This window comes from Camelus dromedarius, chromosome 12 (genome assembly GCF_036321535.1).
Source record: "Camelus dromedarius isolate mCamDro1 chromosome 12, mCamDro1.pat, whole genome shotgun sequence".
In the NCBI taxonomy this organism is placed as follows: domain Eukaryota; kingdom Metazoa; phylum Chordata; class Mammalia; order Artiodactyla; family Camelidae; genus Camelus; species Camelus dromedarius.
In genome coordinates, this window is record NC_087447.1 from 59,206,765 (window position 1) to 59,226,126 (window position 19,362).

The 19,362-nt window shown below is 39.9% G+C and overlaps 1 pseudogene; it reads left to right on the forward strand.

Moving 5' to 3' along the window:
- The first annotated feature begins 18,949 nt into the window (after positions 1-18,949).
- On the forward strand, positions 18,950-19,063 carry LOC116155537 (U6 spliceosomal RNA; annotated as a pseudogene).
- The last annotated feature ends 299 nt before the right edge of the window (positions 19,064-19,362 follow it).

A 19,362-nucleotide genomic window follows, 5' to 3' on the forward strand; every position in this document is an offset into this window, starting at 1 on the left:
GAGAAGTTTAGAAAATCATGGCTGTCTGGATCAAATTACTATCCACACAGTATTTAGTAAGAGTTTCTTGGAGGCATTTTTACTTCACCCGCAGTGGGGGAGGTACCTGCATTGTCATAGTTACTGCCATAGATTCACGTGAGGAAGTGAAGCAGGAACCATTGTCTACTCTCTTAGAACAGTACTGACAATCAAGACTGGATCTGGAGACAGTGACTAAGTCATGCGGGCCTGGGGCGATGCAGATATTACTCAATTTTTGAAGTTAGATGTCTGGACAAAGGTTCCGTAGATCAACTCCTGGGCTCTGTTAAGAGACTACCATCACTGATTTGAGAAGGACTAGTTCACCTGTTTCATGAGACAAAATTTCCTCCCGTTATTCTGATAGATCAGGTTAAGATAATTAAGGATTTGGAAATTTGGATTTTATCCCTCTTGACTTTCTAACTCAATTAATTACATGTGTGATCATCCAGACACCAAATCTTGTGTAAGTCAGATTCCAGAAAAAACAAAGTGCTGCCCGGGACACCATGAAGTGGAAATATCCACCATCTTGTCTCAGTTGATACAAGATTAGGCATCTTGTAACTGATTGAGTCTCTAGAAATTAAGATCTGGAAAGAAGAAGAGGATAGAGTAATGAGCTATTCTCCACCCTGATAGAGAAAAAAAAAAAAGATGTATGAAAGTACAATTTCCCTTTCTTTACAAATGGCAGGGCTGCTGGAGGGAGGGGCTGGAGAAAACAGGGAACCCTCCACGTGCTGCTCCCTCCCAGGGGATGACAGTCAGAGACACAGCAATGAGCTTTCCTAGGGGTGATGCAAGTAGGATCCCTTGTGGGAATCCAGTCCATCTTCTGGTGACCCTTCAGCTCCAGGGCTGCCGTGTTGGATTCAATACTACCTGCAAAGTCCCCAGCCTCACAGAGCCTTCTGGGGGCCCCTGCAGCTGCAGTAAGGCCTGCCGGACTGGGCTAGACCCAAAGATGGGGGCAAGGGATTCTCCCTGCCTCCGGGCCAGGAAGCAGCGCTCCAAAAGGTGAATTCTCATTTGCTACGTGCTTCCTGCTTCCCATGCCTGTACTCAGGGCTTTGGGTATGTTGCTGGGTATGCTGTCTTAGTCAATCCCAATGACAACCCTGTGAGGTAATAACATTATACCCACTGGAGAGCTGAGGAAATTCAGGAGGCTCAGAGACATTTTATATACCTTGTTTATTATCTACTAGTAGAAATGTGCCAAGTTGGAATTTGCACCTGGCTCTGTCTGGCTCTAACACCGGTACTAGTAACATCTATTCTTATCTCTTCAACCATGTCACTAACAGAGGGTAGAGAGCTAGCACATTTAGCCCTCAAGGCTTGATCCTTTGCTTTCGTCTCTTCTCTGCCTACATATATATGTTCCCTAAATTATCTGCTTCTGTCTCATGGCTTGTACCTCTGGCTGGGCCTCTCCTTGAGGTCTAGATTCAAGTCTCACTCTACAGAAAGTTAAACTAACTTGGCCAAGTTGTTGCAGCTATTTAGGGATGGAGCTGGAACTCAAGTCCAGGTTGATCTGACACCCACATCTGTGCTCTTTCTATTGCTCCACGCTGCCTCTAGGGGTCAGTGTCACATTTTTATTGTACACAAGATCTAGCACTATACCAAGAACCCAATAGGTAATTGATTAATTACAATGATACAAAATAAATGAAAGAAGCAATGTATGAAGACATAGGCTGAAATCTGAGGAAGCCCATCAGCCAAAAGAAAGAAGCACATGGAAAAGTGAAAACTTTTACATAAGTTCCTTCTATTAGTACGTTTTCTGTATGAGGGTGATACACCCTAACATTCTGTTCATATAGCAACTGTAGCTTATGGATGGATCCCTGTACACACCGAGAATAGCAGCCTCTGTGCTCTTTGAGCTGAATTCACCATTAGAAGCTCTGACCACATAAGTTAGGGTCCAGTGTCATGCATCCGATTCTTGGTTGGCCACCTTTACTTCTGTGCCCAGCCTATACAGATTGTCCTAAACTGAATTCTTCATCTTTCCTCTCAACCCTCTGCTTCTGTCACTGTCTTTCTCTAATGACTTCAGTCACCATGCTGGAAACCCTACCTTATTTTGTGGATTCCCCTTACTTTGCCCTTCACACCAATCACTTGCTGTCCTGCAGAGTCTTTCCTGAATAGTGTTCTTCCCATCATTCCATTCCTACTGTGTCTTCTCTTACTCATGTTTCATTACTTCCTACTGAACAACGTTCAGTGACTCCCTATTCCTTACAGAATAAAGACCAGACACATAACCTGGATTCCAGGCCCTTCTCCATTTACCCAGACCCCTTATCCCTTGCAACTCAATTTCTTGTACATCCGTTGCTTCAGAGCAGTGCTTCCTATAAACTGTATTTTAAAGAGCAACAGAAGATTATCCGTCCTTGGTCCCCAACTCAGGGTCTGGTCTGCTTTCAGGGAGAGAAAGCTAAGTAGGTGGGCCTCTGGACCCTCATCTCTGTTTCAAACAGGGCAGCCTGATTTTGCTTATTGGGATTCCATGTAAGACTTTGTTTAAGCTAAAGTTTCCATGGTTTTACAGTTTGAAAACCATTACTCTTCCAGAAAAACTACGTCCCTTGCTATTTCAAGTCCATGTTCTAAGCTTTCCCACATCTCGGTGCTTATGCTCGTATTCCCCAGTACAGTCTCCCACATGGAAATTTTGTAGTGATTATTGCCAGGGAGATGGTCCTAGCAAGGAGCAAGCCATCAAAGCAAGGCAGGTCCATGCTGCGTGCAGAGGACCTTCACCTGGAGAGCTTCTCCCTCTTCCATCTATGTGTCCTTTCATCTCTCTTCCATGTGCCCTGTTCCTGGAATGCTCAGCCTTTCACGTTCACATGGCCAAAGTCTACTCATCCTACATGGCCTGGCTCAAATTCCCTTCCCACGGAAAGCCTTTTGAAGCCACCAAGGATTCTAATCTCTCTCCCTTTAGCCATATTTAAAATTTCTTCCTCTGCTGTTTTACTTAGCACTTCCCACATGGAGTTACCTACCTAGTTGTTCATGTTCAAGGCTCACTCCTCTCACAATACTATGACCTCTGAAAGTCATAATTTGATGCTGAGTTTCCACATTCTGTGCCAGTTGTTATGGACAGCTTCACCTTGGCTAATTTAAAAAGCCAATTGGACCATTTTTCACTTATTATCTCTGAAAATAAAAAACTGACTACATCAATTGTCACACACAATATGGGCACAATAATAGCACATTTCAACCTCCTGAGAACTCTTGGAGCAGCTCACTTAATCCCCTCTGCTTTCAGGAACTACCTTTTACAGTGACCCACATGGTCATTCAGAGGCCATAAAGCTCCCTCTCCTGCCAGGTATATTTATAGCAGGGTCAGTGAAGAGCATTTGTCTCCCACTGGTGTTGAGAAGGTTTCAGAACAGATGTGGGCACTATTAATAAGTCTCTTCAAGGTTTATGCCGGCTCCCTTTTGGAGACAATGATTTGTACTTCATTCTAAGCATGCAGTTTTCTTCTTCTTTTTTTTTTTTTTTTGGATAAGATTTATATTTAATTCTATGTATTAAATTATCTTTGCCAAAGAGGTTCTTCTCACTCTGTGAAGAGCTTAGAAAATACGTAGCATAGCTCTTATTTTCCAGTTTAAGAAAGAAACACGACGGTCATGTTGGTGTTCTTGTTAGTAATGTGACAGAGGCTGTGTTGGACCTTGTTTGACAAAAATAAACACAAGCTTTGTGGTTGATAATAACGGAATACACATTACCAAAGGAACACGGATGACATCAACTCCTGAAAATAACGATGAAAATTTAACTCTCAGACTAAGAAAAAAATTAACTCAAAAACTAGGAAAATGACTTTTTTTCTGCTTTGGAAATCTAATCATTCAAGAAACAATATTAAAGATTAATGACTGCTTTACTTAGAAAGAAGTGATTTAATTGAGGGGGGATCTAATACTTATGTTGGGTGTTTAAATCTGCCATGCCTGAGAGGTCAGTCCATAGACAGTGACTGTGTATCTACTAAATGTGGGCACTGGACAAGCCTAGATGGTGGATCTTCACATGAAAAGCAAAATCAGTGGACTGTGAGTCTCTTAGAGGCAGGCTGTATGTTGACTCATTGAACAAACATTTATCAAATGTCTTCCACATGCCCAGCACTGTCTGGGCTCTAGGTGGAAGGCCTTTACAAGAGCAGACATTACTAGACTGTGCGTCTCTAGGGAAAGACACTTAAAATTCATTCAACACATATTTATCAAGTGCTTATCATGTGCTAGGGGAAATGGAGGAGCAGGTATCTAAACTTGCAATAATGCTGCAGTGTGCTAAGGACTCTGATGACCTCCTGAACTCCTTTAGGCATAAGTCTCTGGCTGGAGCTGAGCACAGAATAGCTGCCCAGCAAACATTTGTGGGATAAATGATGAATGAACAAACTGTTCAACAGTAATTTCTAAAAAAAAAAAAGTAAATTTATTCATCTCATACAGATAGAAAAATGAACACATATTAAATATTTTTGTTTAACTCATGAAGGAACCAGGTATATGTGATAACTGATTCAAAACAAAAATCTGAAAAAAGATGTATCAATAGATCAGGAATGTTGAAATTAATATAAAAGTGGTGGCAAACTAATTTTTTATCAAGGTAGGAGAGACGACAGTTGAATCTCTACTGGGCAGGACAGAATTTGCATGTCTATAGACAAGAATTATCTTACATTGTTATCAGTTACCTACAATTTACACAGTTACAAAATAGCTCAAAGACAAAGTGTAGAATCAGATCATTTGGAGGGGTGTCCTCTAGACAATGCATAATTTTCCACAGAGATACAATTTTTTTCTATAGAATAGATTGAATGGAGTATGGCTTGCATAGCTTCACAAATGAAAGGAAATCCTGGGTTAACCATCATAAATGGCTGAGTACCAGACTGCTTCTGTTCTCATGTGCAGCCTACCATACTGGAACTTAATTTCTGTTTTCTTTCTAAAATTTAATCTTACTTTCCTGTGAGATAATAACGTAAGTAAGGTAGTAATTTTGACATTATGTTATAAAGCACCTCCACATACATCATTAACTAATTCTTACAACAGCCCTGTGAAATAGTCAGGGAGAAGGTAATTATTTCTCTTTTGTGATGAGGATGATGTAGCCTCAGAGGAGTGCTCATTAAACTGAGGAGGAAATGGTGGTCCTAGGACTCAAACCCCCATTTTGTGATTCCAAACGTCTACTCTGATTCCATTACCTCAGCAATTGATTGTGAACAAATTCTTTGTATTTATTTATATGACAGACTTTGGCCAGGATTTTAACTGGGAAAAGAAAGTTCATCATATCTCTATCTTACACAAATACAAGAAAGGTGCATTTCCTAATCTCTTCTCTCCATATCTTTCTCAAAATGACCCTGGAGAGAAAATGTCTGAATGTCATCACTCTTCCATAGTCACTCTATGATCATATGCTTAAATGATGTAAGTCAGCAATCACTGAGCACCTTCCAACATCTAGAACTAAGAGGTAAAATGCATGCTTTGTATTTTCTGTCATATCTCTCCGTAGCCCTTAATATCTGCGGCTATACCTTTCATTTTCATTTTCATCATTATTATCAATAACATTTACTAATAGGCTCTGTGGTGCATCTTCTCCAGGCACTGTGTTAATTAAAAAAAATTATCAACTGTTAAAAAAAAATTATCAACTCATTTACTCCCCACAATAATCATAAGGGAGTGATATATTTATACCCATTTCACAGACGATAAAACTAAACCTCAGAAAGATTAATTAGCTTGGTTAAGATCACATATATAGTGAGAAGTTAGAACTCAATTCCAACTCCATAGTCTGTTCCCTTGACCACTGCAATTTACAATGCAGATCATGATAAAGTTCTTTAGGCTATGTCAATGATTATTTATTATGAATGTTTTTGTTATGAATGATATTTGTTATGAATTATTTTTGTTGTGATATTTGTCATAAATTATCATCACTGAGGAGAGTCTGAATATGCACGAAATGTTGACACAGTGGGAGACAGCTGTAAAATTCAAACATTCACAACAAAATGCTGAAAGACTGATGCTTCAAACGTGTAAGTACCATTGGAGGGAATGAGGAGACTCCAAACTGCATTTTTGATGCAGAGAAACATCAGCAGTGAGCTGCATGATTTTTTTCTCCGTAATAAACCTGTGCTGAGGCAGGGCTTTTTCTTCGTTCACGATTTTCCATGAGAAAGCCCAGGATGCTCAGATGGGCTTTACTACTCTTCCTCCATCACCTCAGGTATGCTCCCTACAGTCCCATATCTGTGTTTAATTACGCAAGCAATAGGGTTCCTCTAATTTCCCTTGGAAGATAGTTTCCCAGTCTAATTGTCTTCTATGCTTTGCCATTTCCCTTGGTGGTCAGCCTGTATTCTACTTGGCTTAATTTTGTTTCGTTAGTCTGGCTCCCTTCCTCTCTGTTATAATTATCCCCACTTGGGCAACAGCATTTTTGCCTGATTTTTTTCCCCTGCAAAAACCACGGGGAAAGGAAATCAGCTCACGCTCTGGTTTTTGTCATTTGGCTGAGCAAGCGCTGTCCCATTTGGACCAATTTCATCCTTTGTGTCAGTTCTTCCCATGTCTTCTTTCCTTATCTTCCTTTATTTTCCTTCTACCCAGACAGGAAAGCAAAGAGAACAAACCTTTGGCTAATTATGCCCAAGCTCATTAGGAATAACCGAGCGCAAAAACAAGAAAATCCCCAAATCGCCACATTTTTTAGACTTTAAATAACCAAGTTACAGAATAAAACTCTCATCTTCTTTCTGCCTTTCTTTTCCTCTTGGTCTCCATTCAGAAAACAGAATGACCTGATTTTAAAGTCTCCTATACGCTTTGCTTTTTTATTTTGGTCCTTCTTAGGCTGTTGGGATGAAGAGTCAGAAAGACTGGGTCCTATGTTCTGTTTGACCAGAGTTAGATCACTAAACCCCACTGCATCTAGTTTCCTCACTTCATGGGTCACAGCAGGTCCTTTAACTTAATATGGGAAAACCTTGTTACCCTTAGATTAGTTCTCCTGGACTCTGGGTAGCTAGCTTCCTGTCTTTACTCAAGATATAACTCTAGCTGCCTGCCCACTTTTAGATCAGACCTTTGGTTTTCTGACTGCCCTGTACATAAACCTCTGCTCCCCTACGGGTTCGCAAACAGGTTCCTAGACACACGTCCCCGCTCACACTGCTCTTCACCCAGGTTGTCCTAACTTACTCCTCTGGCATCTATTACATCTGACCTTCCTCGTCTACTCTGGATCAATAATGACTTCACACAAATCTTCTTGATGGGGGACAGAATAAAATCTTTTATTAATGTGGATTGCTTCTGAGGACACCGAGAAGTTCTCTCTACTTGGATTTGGAAGATAGGGGCTCAAACTCCAGCACAGTCACTGATGTCCTGAGTTATAAAAGCAACTCTCTAGTTTCTGGGAAACTCAGTTTTTGCCTAAGTGAAATGGGAGTTATAACAACACCTGCTTTGTACATTTAATCCAGGCCAAAAGGCTTTCTCCCAACAAAAGTGTACTTTAACTATTTCATATCTTATTTTTAGATATTTTGACTCTTCTTTACATTGCTGCATATTCTGGGATGAAACAAGTCTGCAACATGAAAACTCTGGTAGTTTTTCCTGCATCCATGAAGATGCACAAAAATAAATAGATGTTTTATTTATCCATTAATGAATATGTAACTGCACCATAGCAAGTTTATGCTATTTCTTTTCTGTTAAAGGATTGGCAGTTGATGATATGTTTTAGAGTGATTTATTTTTCTCAATGAATTTTTTTCTAAAATGTGCAAACAGTTGGCATGCAATGCTGTAGTATTATTTATTCTTGCAGCTGACTTTCCAATTTTTTTTTGCTATCATAATTCATTTGGTGTTTATTTCAGATGGGTATCTTCTTGTCTTTACATATGATGGATATTTTCTCCAATATAATCAATCTTTCAATGAATATTCTTTCTCAGATTTATTTCTGTTAGAAATATAATAGTCTACCCCAGCAGAATTGATATATTTGATTTTAATTGCTAATGTTCTATCTGTTTTCTTGCAATCACAGATGGAAGGAATTTTGAAAGTCATTTCATCAGTTGCTCTGCCTTTAGGCAAAAAGGAGCAAAACAGACTTATCTATAGGATCTATGCAGAGAGATCTGCAAAAAAGACAATTCCACTCTCTTTTTGAGCAACCACTTTTTTAAGATAAAATTTGCAACTCTGCAGTTTTTCTTCTTTTAGGAAAAAAGTATGTTTTTCCTTTAATAAAATTAGATGCATTAACTAAATTGCATTTATTGTCATAACTGGAGTTTGGCTGTCACCTAGTTTTAGGCTTTAGGCGCTCTCTTAAAGTTTCCTCAGATTTCTGTATTTTGTTTGCTTTTTCCCTCTGGCGATTTGCAAAATATTAGTCCAATTTTTAATTATATCTGTGGTCAGTTTGTGGGTTTGGAATCAGGAACCAAAAAGTAATTTGTGACTTTCCCCTATGGATTATGTGGAATTTATCACATTTGTACCTTTCTTGTCTTTCCCCAGAATGTATTCTCTTTGGCCTTTGTTAATTTGATTTGGGATTATCAAACCAGTTTATTAGCACACTTTACCATTGCTACCTTACTGTGCTATGAATTCAGCATGCTCTATATTTCCTCCCCACTGATAATTCTCCCCTCTGCCTATCCAGTGCCTACTAAATTTACTCTCACTAAAGTCAATAGCTATGTCTTAATAGCCAGGACGATGGAATTCCCTTAAACCGCAGCCTTCTTGAGTTTTTGGCAACAGTGTCATTGTTGAACACTTGCCATTCTCTCTCCCTGAGAGAATCTGGACAGCCCAGAGACACATTTTCTCTCTCCTTCCTTTAATTTAGCAATTTTTTAAAGGTTATCAACATATAGGTGAAATGTAATGTCACGGGACTGATGGGAATACCAAGGGGATGAGTGTAGTTAGAAAAGAGATGAAGTCCTAATGCTAAGTCCTGGGAAACCCAAGGTTAAGAGGACAGGAAGAAGGAAACCAACTAAGGCTACTGAGAAGAAGCTACCAGGGAAGTGGGAAGGAAAACATGAAAGCGCAATGTCCGGGAATCCAAGAGAAGAAAGTATTTTAAAGAGGAAAGGGTGATCATTCCATGAAAAATGATACAGGCAGATTAAGTAAGATGTGACTGAAAACTGACCATGTCCAATAGTAGCAACCTGTTAAACCGTTCTTGCTTTTATCCTCTCTTACTGTCAGCATCCTTTCTTCAAACTTTCCTAACATCTCACCTAGAAATCTAAATAAAACTTCCCAGCAGGCCTTGTGTTGACTCAGCAGCACAATATATATTATATATCACACTGTCATCAGAGTGACCTTTCGCAATAGTGCTCCCATCACATATTTCACAATACGTTGTTTTGTTTTGCCCTGTCTCCTCCACCAGATTTAGAACTCTTCAAGGTGAGTGGCAGATTGTCTCACTATATGTTTAGCAAATGAATGAAGGAATGAAGAAAAGCTCTCCTTGATTACTGCAGCCACCATTAATCCTCTGACTCCAATGCCACTCAGGTTCATTTAACCCTTGATAGTTACACATTCTCAATTCATAAGCCTTTGTTTTGTCAGGTGATGTTTAATATAAAAGTTAAGATTTATTAAGCAGTATCTGCAAAGTACTAAGCACTACTCTAAGCATCTTTATCTCTTACTTTTCTAAGCATTATTTTTACTTCTCAACAATACTATGAAGTAGTACCATTATATCTTTTTTCAGGCAAGAAATTCAGGACTGAAAGAAGTTAAATCAGTTGTACAAGGTCACACAGAACTAGTGAATTGTAGAGCCATGATTTGAATGCAAGCATTCTGCTATATGAAACTATATTTGAAAACATCATGCATAGGGCACTCCTTGAAGCTACTGGCCATGTCTTAGATTTTTTCTTACCCCTCTGGTTCTTCTTCCATCCTCAGCACAATGAGAACAGAGCAAGGCACATGATAGGATTCCAAGAAATATAAATGTCTAGTGATTACTTTGTGGGATGGCCCAGGCTATCCTCAGGAGAACCAGATCGCAGAGTGGCTAGCTTCTCCTACCTCGTCACTGCCCAGCATATGGGAGAACCGGCATGAGCAGAATCAATCTCCAGAAAATCTGTCATGCAGGAAAGGTACATGCTGTGTGTGAGAAAAATGTAAATGCCAGTCAAACTGAAAAGAGCTTTGTTAGGGAGAGAAAACGTTGCAACCAAAAAAAAAAAAAAAAAAAAAAAATTTCGTTTTGAAATGTCTTCAGATTGAGACTTTTTCATCATACTGTGAGCTTCTTGAAGAAAGGGGACAAATTTTAACAGTTTTTTTGGAACACATGCCAAGCACTGTGCAAACACATATACATTCGTTCATTTAATCTCTATTTATTGAGTAGCTATGGTGAACTAGGACCTTTTCCAGGTACTTAGGATACATCAGTGAATAAAATAGACGAAGATTTCTGTCCCCATGGAAAGGGAACAAATAGATAAGGAATGGATGGGCTATAACCATAATAAATTGCCAAATTTATGGCATGTTAAAGGTAATAAATGTTATGGAGGCAAAAAATAGAGTTAGGGCAGGTGGGCTTAGGGATGCCAGAGTACCGGAAAGGACAGATGTAGTTTTCTGATCATCACTGGCTTCCTTCAAAGGTGACATCTGGGCAAAACTTGAAAGAGCTGAGAGAGTTCCCCAGGCATATGTGGGGGATCCGTCAGCACCAGTGTGGCCAAATAGCATGAAGAAGAGAGTGGCAGAAGTGAGATCACTTAGGGCCCTATCAGTCATTGTAATGATTTGGTCTCATGACTTCAACTGATCCTTAGACTAACCCAATAAGCTAGTATTACCATCCTTGGCTAAAAGATGAAGAAATTGCAGCCCAGACAGAGGCTAAGTGATCTGTTCACAGCTACACAGTATGCAAGTTGGGAAGATTGAATTCCAATTCAAGGTCATATCTGAGTCCTCTCAAAAAGGAGGTTTTGCTTTTTTCAATTTCCAGCATCTAAAATAGTAACTAACACACAGTAGTTGTTCAATAAATGTTGATGAATGAATAAGTAAACCTTTAATCATTATTTTCAGGTAGCAATTTTCCATGTCCATGTCCTTTTCTTAGAGTCACTCTATAAGAACCTCATATTTGAAAGCTAACATTGACACAGGGAAGATTAAAAACAGTAAGTTCCAGTTTAGATGTAGAAGGTAAGAAAGGCAGATTTGTATTCATTTTCTTTGGTTTCAATTCCGTTTGTGATATTTACTAGGTGTGGGGCATTGGGTAGTTTTCTTTCTGAAAAATGAAGATAATGATATATGCATATAAAATATATACATATATTCATATAAGTCTGTGTATACTAGGGCTGTTAATTAACAATAAAGGACTTAGAACAGTGTGTGGTATGGAGTAAACACTTAATAAATGGTGGTGGTGGTGATGATGATGATGATGGTGATGGTGATGCATGGTTGGAAGAGACAGGAAGGTTCTTTACTATCAAGTCTCAAATAATCTATATAAAAATCTTATTAAGGTCTGAATCTTCTGGTAAAAGATTCAACAAAGGAAAGGCTACCTTAAAGGTAGCTGTTTCAGCTCAAAGTCTATCTTTTAATGAATGAAACTGGGTCTACGCTCCAGTCTGGGGTCACAGTAAGGGATGACTGGAATTGCTTCTCATTGTCTGTCTTAATCTCATCTCTGGGGTTATCAGTCTCACCATTTGGTGATGCTATGGATTCAGTAAAGCAAAAGAAATGAAAGAAGAGAAAGAATAAAGGCAGGTGAGATACAGAGCTGATCTTAAAAACACAGAAGTGACAAGAGTCTTATCAAAGATTTCTCTGAAGCATGAACGAAGACAAAAGTGAATTCAGTAAAATCCAGCAAATATTGATGGAGCACTGATGCTATGCCAGGCCCTGTGCTGAGCTGTAGAGCTACAGACACTAATAACATGAGGTTGTTGTCTTCCAGGAACCCATAATCTCCTAGGGCAGACAAACATGTAAACAATCACACTAGGGGGCTAGGATTGAACAGTGAGCAGGTACATGTTGGACAGAGAGTAAGGCTTGGTTTATTTGGCTTCCCTGTGGTGGTAGCACGGGGCATTTAGAGTGCTTCACAGCTGTAAGTCTCAGCGACTACCCTTTTCATTTTTGGTTTTAGTTTCAGGGAATGGAATTCAAGTCAGAAATGTAAATAGTAAAATGTACGTGATACCGTCAAGCTTTTCAGAGTTCTTGATGCTTCAAGAAACTTCCAGCATCAAAATCTAGATTTGGGCAAGCCTCTTTCAGCTCACAGCTTGAATCTCTGCATTTGGAAACTGGGACAATAGCAAAACCAGTTTCTGTTTCTGTGGTGATAACGGTATCAGCCTCCTAGAACTGTGATACTGCTTGAGGAAATCACTTAGCTTTCCTATGTTGTATACTCACCTCAAACACAGAGCAAGAAAGCAACAATCTCTCAGCATAACAGGAAAAGGGCAACTCAGAGACCCAACCTAGCTTTGAGTGCCTTATTTAGAAGTTCAATGATTTATTCCACAAACACCTACAGAATTTTCACTATAGTCCAGGCACAGGGTTGAGTGGTCAGGACATAATTCTCATCTTGAAGGATGCCACAGCCCAGGAGAGTTATGGCGTAACAGTGGGGTTGTCTTGAACTATTTATAAGAAAGACAGTTTGATTCTGCTTTGTCTACTGCACAATTCAACCAAATTAAGTTTTCTTTCCTCCAGGCATTAAGAAAATGAGGCAATTGGTAACATCATAAAATAGGAAGTTGCAATGACCTCTCTTCACCCAGACCAACATTCTTGGTTCCAGGGCAGGAACCATCATGATCTAGTTTTTCCCCTCAGAGGTTGCAGCCAGTGGCAGACATGGTTTTTAAGTTTCTGTCTGGAATATTTTGGTCCTCTGGAGGAGTTGATATCAGGCATACGTGCAGACTGGAAGCTGTGTTCTCCTTACATGACAACCAATCAGTGTTTCCTGTTGAATTGGGGTTCCTGGCAACTCCAGGCTGCGAATTAATGACTAAGAGGAAATGTCATCTTTTTCATTTAGATGCTTGAACAGGTTGACATTTTCTGCAGATGTCCTACTTACTAAAGTTTCTGTTTTGGGAGACCATTCTTTATACATGACCATTTCACTCAAGAAAAAAAATCTGTGGATGTGTGATACGGCCAAAATTTAGTTACTCTCTCGTTTGTGCCTATAAAATCCACCATCACTTCAACTAAAGTCTTGAAGGGTTGAAAAAAAAATCTACATTTTGACATAACCATGGTTCTGAGATGCCTACTCCTAAGCTACTTTTATTGAAGACTAACCTTATGTTAGTTTTGTATGATGTTAAACTGTGCGGATAATGTCAGTGGTTGCCTATGGTTTCAAGAATGAAGGCTTCTTTTTCATGTAAGAAATATCACACACTACTATATAAAAAGCCAGTATGAATACAATACCAACTTGAAGTTAATGTTGTATTCATTACATGTATGTCAGACGTGTGTGCGAGACATTTTAGCAGGCTATGGCAATGTTTGGTGCACAGAGGATGAATTCTGTGCCCCTGAAATAACTCTGCAGCAACCTGAAATCCTTGGCCTTCAGACTGGGAGCTGCAGCCCCACCACCACACTGCTTCCCAGCTTTGTTTTCTTTGTCTCCTTTCTTTTTAGAGCTTTTGTTACCAACAGGGCATGCTGTTAGAGCTACCAATTCTATGCCAAGGAAAACACCCTTGTCATTATAGGAAATAAAAAATCCAATAAAGCAAAAGATGCAACTTGACTACTTGGGTACAAGCAAAGCAGTAACTATTTAATGGTCAGTAAATTTAATTGCGGAGATGGCTTTTTTTTTTTTTTTAATAGCAGTAAACATGATTACACTTTGGCTCTGTGTTTCCGTGGACATCTGTGAAAAGCCAATTGTCACTTGCCTGGCTGCCTGGGTCACCTATTCTGCTCTCGCTGTCAGAGGCGCTGCTAACCAGCCTAGAACCAAGCACGCTTAAATTGACCCCAGAGAAGTTCTAACAGTTCTAACTTCTCCATAGTTACTTTTTTGGGGGGAAGAAAAATACATGAAACTTATTTAAGCTTTGAGAACTTAGGTCTCTCACTGGTTTAGAAGGTAGACCCTGGCTTAATTTAGACTCAAATAATATGATGTCTTCACTGACTATAACGTCTTTTATCAGAATGGGATATGGGTGGCCTCGAGGTAGTTGAGTTACCTAGACATTAGTCCCAACTCCCACGCTTAAAATCTCAGAGTAATAATTTTCTTTTAGGCAGACTGGAGACCAAGTTTTGTCAGACTGAATCTTCTCATTCACGATCATGGATTGAGGGTAACCATTCACTTCTGTTTTAGCCTGAAGGAGTTTTCTGGGCTCTTTGCTGAGAGCTGAGTTTAACTGGGGGAGGAAGCTTGAGCACAGTGAGTGCTGAGGGGTGTGGAGAGGGAAAGGATGACAAAGGCAAGAGAACAGGACTAACAAGGGGTAGACACAGCCAGTGACTGCCGGACGTGGCCATTTCTATGGGTACGGCTTTACAAGTTCCAAGGCTAGTTATGTGTATCTCTGGCCGCTATGAATCTTTCTTTTTGAAGAGGCAAGAGGAATGCGATAATTACAGACCTAAGCTTGAATATGTGCCTCTGTCACTTTATATGTGTGTCAGATGCCACGTCTGTAAAACGGTGCTACTGCTATTTCATGGGGCCATCTGTTTTGGAGAACGGACATAGTTATAATTTTCTGAGAACTGACACTTCCTAAATGTGGCAAGATAGAATTTTCTGTTACCCTCATCCCTTTTTTTCCGCCTTCTCTTCTTACCCTTGGTAGAGAGAAGCTCTTTTAGTAGGAAGATTATGTTACTAGTAGAATTCACTATAAGCAAGATAAAGGTCTGCTTTGTAGAGGCTCCACTCTGAAGGTTTCATAAGAGCTACTGGGGAGGGAGTATGGTCTTAAAAGGAGTGGATTTTTGTGCCAAGTTACCTGAGTTTGAATTCTGGCTTTATCACATTTACTAACCATGAGACTTCGAATCAGTCACTTACTCTCTCTGGATCTCAGTTTCTGAAAAATGAAGATAATAATAGCATGTCAGTCTCCTTGATGGAGCCTGCAGCCATTTGGAACTGGTCCATGGGAAGAGAGCTGAGGTGCAGAAAAGATGAAGGGAAGAAAGAAGAGGGAGAAACAGCGGAGAGAAAAGGAACTCTGGATGGCCGGCTGTGGCTAACTCGATGGGAATACAAAATAATGTATATACCATCTTCTGGAGTCTGTAACCACAACTGGACCTCTGTTAGGAGGTGATCTGGGTAAATGTTCAGCTGCTCATTGAGTGCTTGTGGAGTCAGAGGCCATCTATACCACTATGCTCTGATGACACATTCTTTTGGCTCTTTAAACACAGAATAACTCCTCAGGCATTTGCACTGTTTTTTCTGTCTCCCAAGTACATTTTCCCATCAATTCATCAAAATAACATCTTGCCTCAAATGTTAGTCCCCCTCAGAGGCCCTTCTCTGAATAACTGTGTTAGGGTAAAAACTAACTTAGCTGATGTAATAATGAGATTTCAAAATCTCATATTCTCTTACAGGTAGCAGTTGGTCTGTGTGGACACTCTAGCTCCCTGAGGTCACACAGGGACCTGACTTTCCTCTCTTTTTTTCTGCCATCTCTTGGACAGTGTCCTGGACCACTTTACAGGCAACCTTAAGCAGCTGAGACAGAATCTGCACACATCACTTGCACTCACATCTCCCCGGCAAGAACTTAATCACGTAACCACATCTAGCTGCTAGGGATACTAGGAAGTAAAATCTGCAGGTGAGCAACAATGTACTTTTATTCAGATGTTGTCATTTGAAGCTCAGGTGGCCATATTCCACGCCAAAGGACATTCCCATGCTTTCAGAAGAATGAAGTTTATCCGGAATCTTATTTCCCCATTTCCCCAGGGATTATGCCTTCATGGGCTTCTATAGTATCTGGTCTCATTTCCTAATTTTAATTAATACTGACAAAATGTTTCTGGCTTAGTCTTTCAGAACTATCCATTGACACGCAAGCACTCCAACACAAATTACCTGCATATCTTTAAACTGAAAATCTGGTCAGATCTGTAAAACACATTGAGCTATTCACTTGCCTTTGTCTTCCAGATTCCTGGTTCTTTAGTTAGTCATGTCTGCAACTCAAGACTGCAATTTTACTGCCTGTGTGTTACTGTTCTGCCTCCCCTCCTGCACACAAGCACAAAAGACACTGCACAGTCCTTCTTACACTGCTGCTTACAGCACCATTTACAAATGAATCTGAGTTGGCTATTTGCCATCTGTCGCTACTTTAGCTTTTGATGACTTTCCATTAAGAATATGTCTTTTTGGACAGGAAGATGCTTTGTTCATTCAGGATTCCAATTTGAGGGGTTATATGTCTATCTTTCTGCAGAGTTTTTGCAGAGCTTGAAGTCAGCTTCAGTTATTTCAGCAACTCACAATCAAACACACTACAAGTAATTACATAAATACTGGATCAGCACCTCCTATACTACCTGACATATAACAGAAGCTCAATAAATTGTTTGTTAGATGAATTAATACATGTACAAACTTCATAGATATATTTTTCCAACCATCTTTTGGATAAATGTTATCTATATTTTACAGTTGCCTTGGCCACACTGATCAGAGAGCCAAATAGCAGTCACAAGTATAACAAGCTAGCCTGCGAAAAGTCACCAAGTGACATTCAGGGCTATTTGGAACCATTATGTGCTGGCCTTGCCTTCTGAGCAGCAAGACAAACAGTTCTCCTCACAAGAGGATACTATAATTTCTCTACTCTGCTCCTCTAATTCATTAAAATTAAAATTTAAAAACCTGAATATCTTCCAGGGTCATCTTAACAGTTCTTGGTAGTTTGTGTGACTTCTTTGTTTAGAGCGCATGTAATTTCATGCCATGAATGGCTTGACATCCCTTCAAATACACTGCCAATTTGTTACATTTTGAGTGGACTTTAATATTTTGACTGATTTTGGATGGGAATAATTGGCTCACTTGATTTCACACACACACACACACACACACACACACACACACACACACACACACAAATTACAACCAATGTATGCAGGTTCCAGGATAGAATTACTAGCACGTATGTGGGGTCACACACAAGTTACATAGTGCCAGATACTGTCACATACACTACCTTGTCTAATTACGTCAAAGACAATCTCAGTGTCTTCCTTCTTCTACAAATTACCCAACTTTCGGACAACTTTTACAGAACTGACCTTTAATTTTGGTGTTGTGTGAATCTGTTTAAGGACAAACCTGTAATTTCAGCAACTGCCTAATTGCTTATTATAGAGTTGATTGATTACATTCCATGAAGAGCTTGCTGAAACCAGGAGCCATCTCATCCATCATTTATCACTTAGGGCCTGATACAGGGCATAGACTCAAAATATGTCTGTTGAAAGAGTAAGTGAGTGAATGACGTAAGAAACCAGTCACATTCCGTACTTCATGGTTACTCTTTATTCTACTAAATTTAGGAGGCACCGTGTGCTCCCTTATGATGCCATCAGTTAGGATGTTACCCTACTCAGTAAGTTTGACAAGTGCAGAAAAGAGCTAGAAGCAGGAAAACTGCATAAGCTAATAAGCTAGCCTTGCATAGTTGCTTGGATGACAACAGAAAACACAAGAGTACTCGATCAGAGACAAAAAGCTTTATCATCTACTAAAACATCAGTAGCAGTAGTATCAGCATAGTTGTACCAGCTCCACAACCTCTAAGTTCCATGGGGCAACAAGGAGGACCAGGTGGAGCCCCTGTGCCCAGTGAGGTGCACCACAGGAGAGGAGCCCTGGGATCAGGGAATCTACCGCTTTTATAGCAGCAGCGAGCAAGTGCGTTCTGTGACCAGGGCGAGAGCACATCACAGCACAGGTCCACATAGCGCATTCCTCACTTTGCAGAATTAGCAACTGCACAGAAAAGCCTGAGAAGTGGCACTTTCACAGAGAAAAAGCCTGGTCAGGACCTTATGCTTTCGGCTTTCATGGTAAGACACATAGGGAGTACGAGCTGCCCATGAGACTGAATCCAACACCAAGGAGCTGGGAGATACGTTCACATTATGTAGTCACTTTGCAGAGAAGCCTGAGGTTCTCCGAGTCTTGTTGACGGTTATACGGTGATATTCCCAGGACAGAAACCCATTCCTCTAGACTTTAACTCCAACACTCTTCCCATGGCACTACCCTTGCTTCTCTATATTACTTTTGTTACTCAGACTCCTGATACCTGTACCATAATTTTCAACTACTAAACAAGATCCCTTACCTGCTTTATAGCCACAAAAGTAAGCGCTATGATACTGTGATGTGGTAACACTTCCAAAGCATATTGTGCTGAACACTGGTGCAGCAAAAAGGTGCTATGGGAAATCATTTAAACCTCAAATACGTGTAGAAAAGAGTGCATCCACTGACCCACAGCTGGAGAGTCACAGTGTAGGGAGAGTACTGCGTAAAGTTTAAGAGCATGGGTTCTGAAGTCAGGGAGATTTGAGTTCAAGATCTGCTTATTGAGTTTATTAGTTTCTTAGTTTCTTCCTTAAAAAATATAGGCGATAGTATCTTTTTCACAAATTTGATGGAAAGATTAAAGGAGGTAATGTATTTAAAGTGCTTGGTGCTCGCTTCAGCACCACATATACTAAAATTGGAACAATACAGAGAAGATTAGCATGATTAGCATGGCCCTTATGTAAGGATGATACACATTCGTTAAGCGTTCCATATTTTTGCTGTGCACCAGAAATTAACACCTAAACTGACTATATTTCAGTAAAAAAAAGATAAAATTGTATCCCGCCCCCCAAAAAGTGCTTGGCACATAGTCTGACATAGAGCCTAGCATGACTCAATAGGTAGCCATAATTAACACAGAATAAAGGCTCTGAGAAATCCTGCACTAAAGAAAAACCTAGCACATATTAAATTAGAGCTTCTCAATTATTTGGACCATAGAACAGTCAAATTATTTATTTTCTGTGTTACTCATGTAACACTGGATGGATCTATTACTCCGAAACACACATTTAA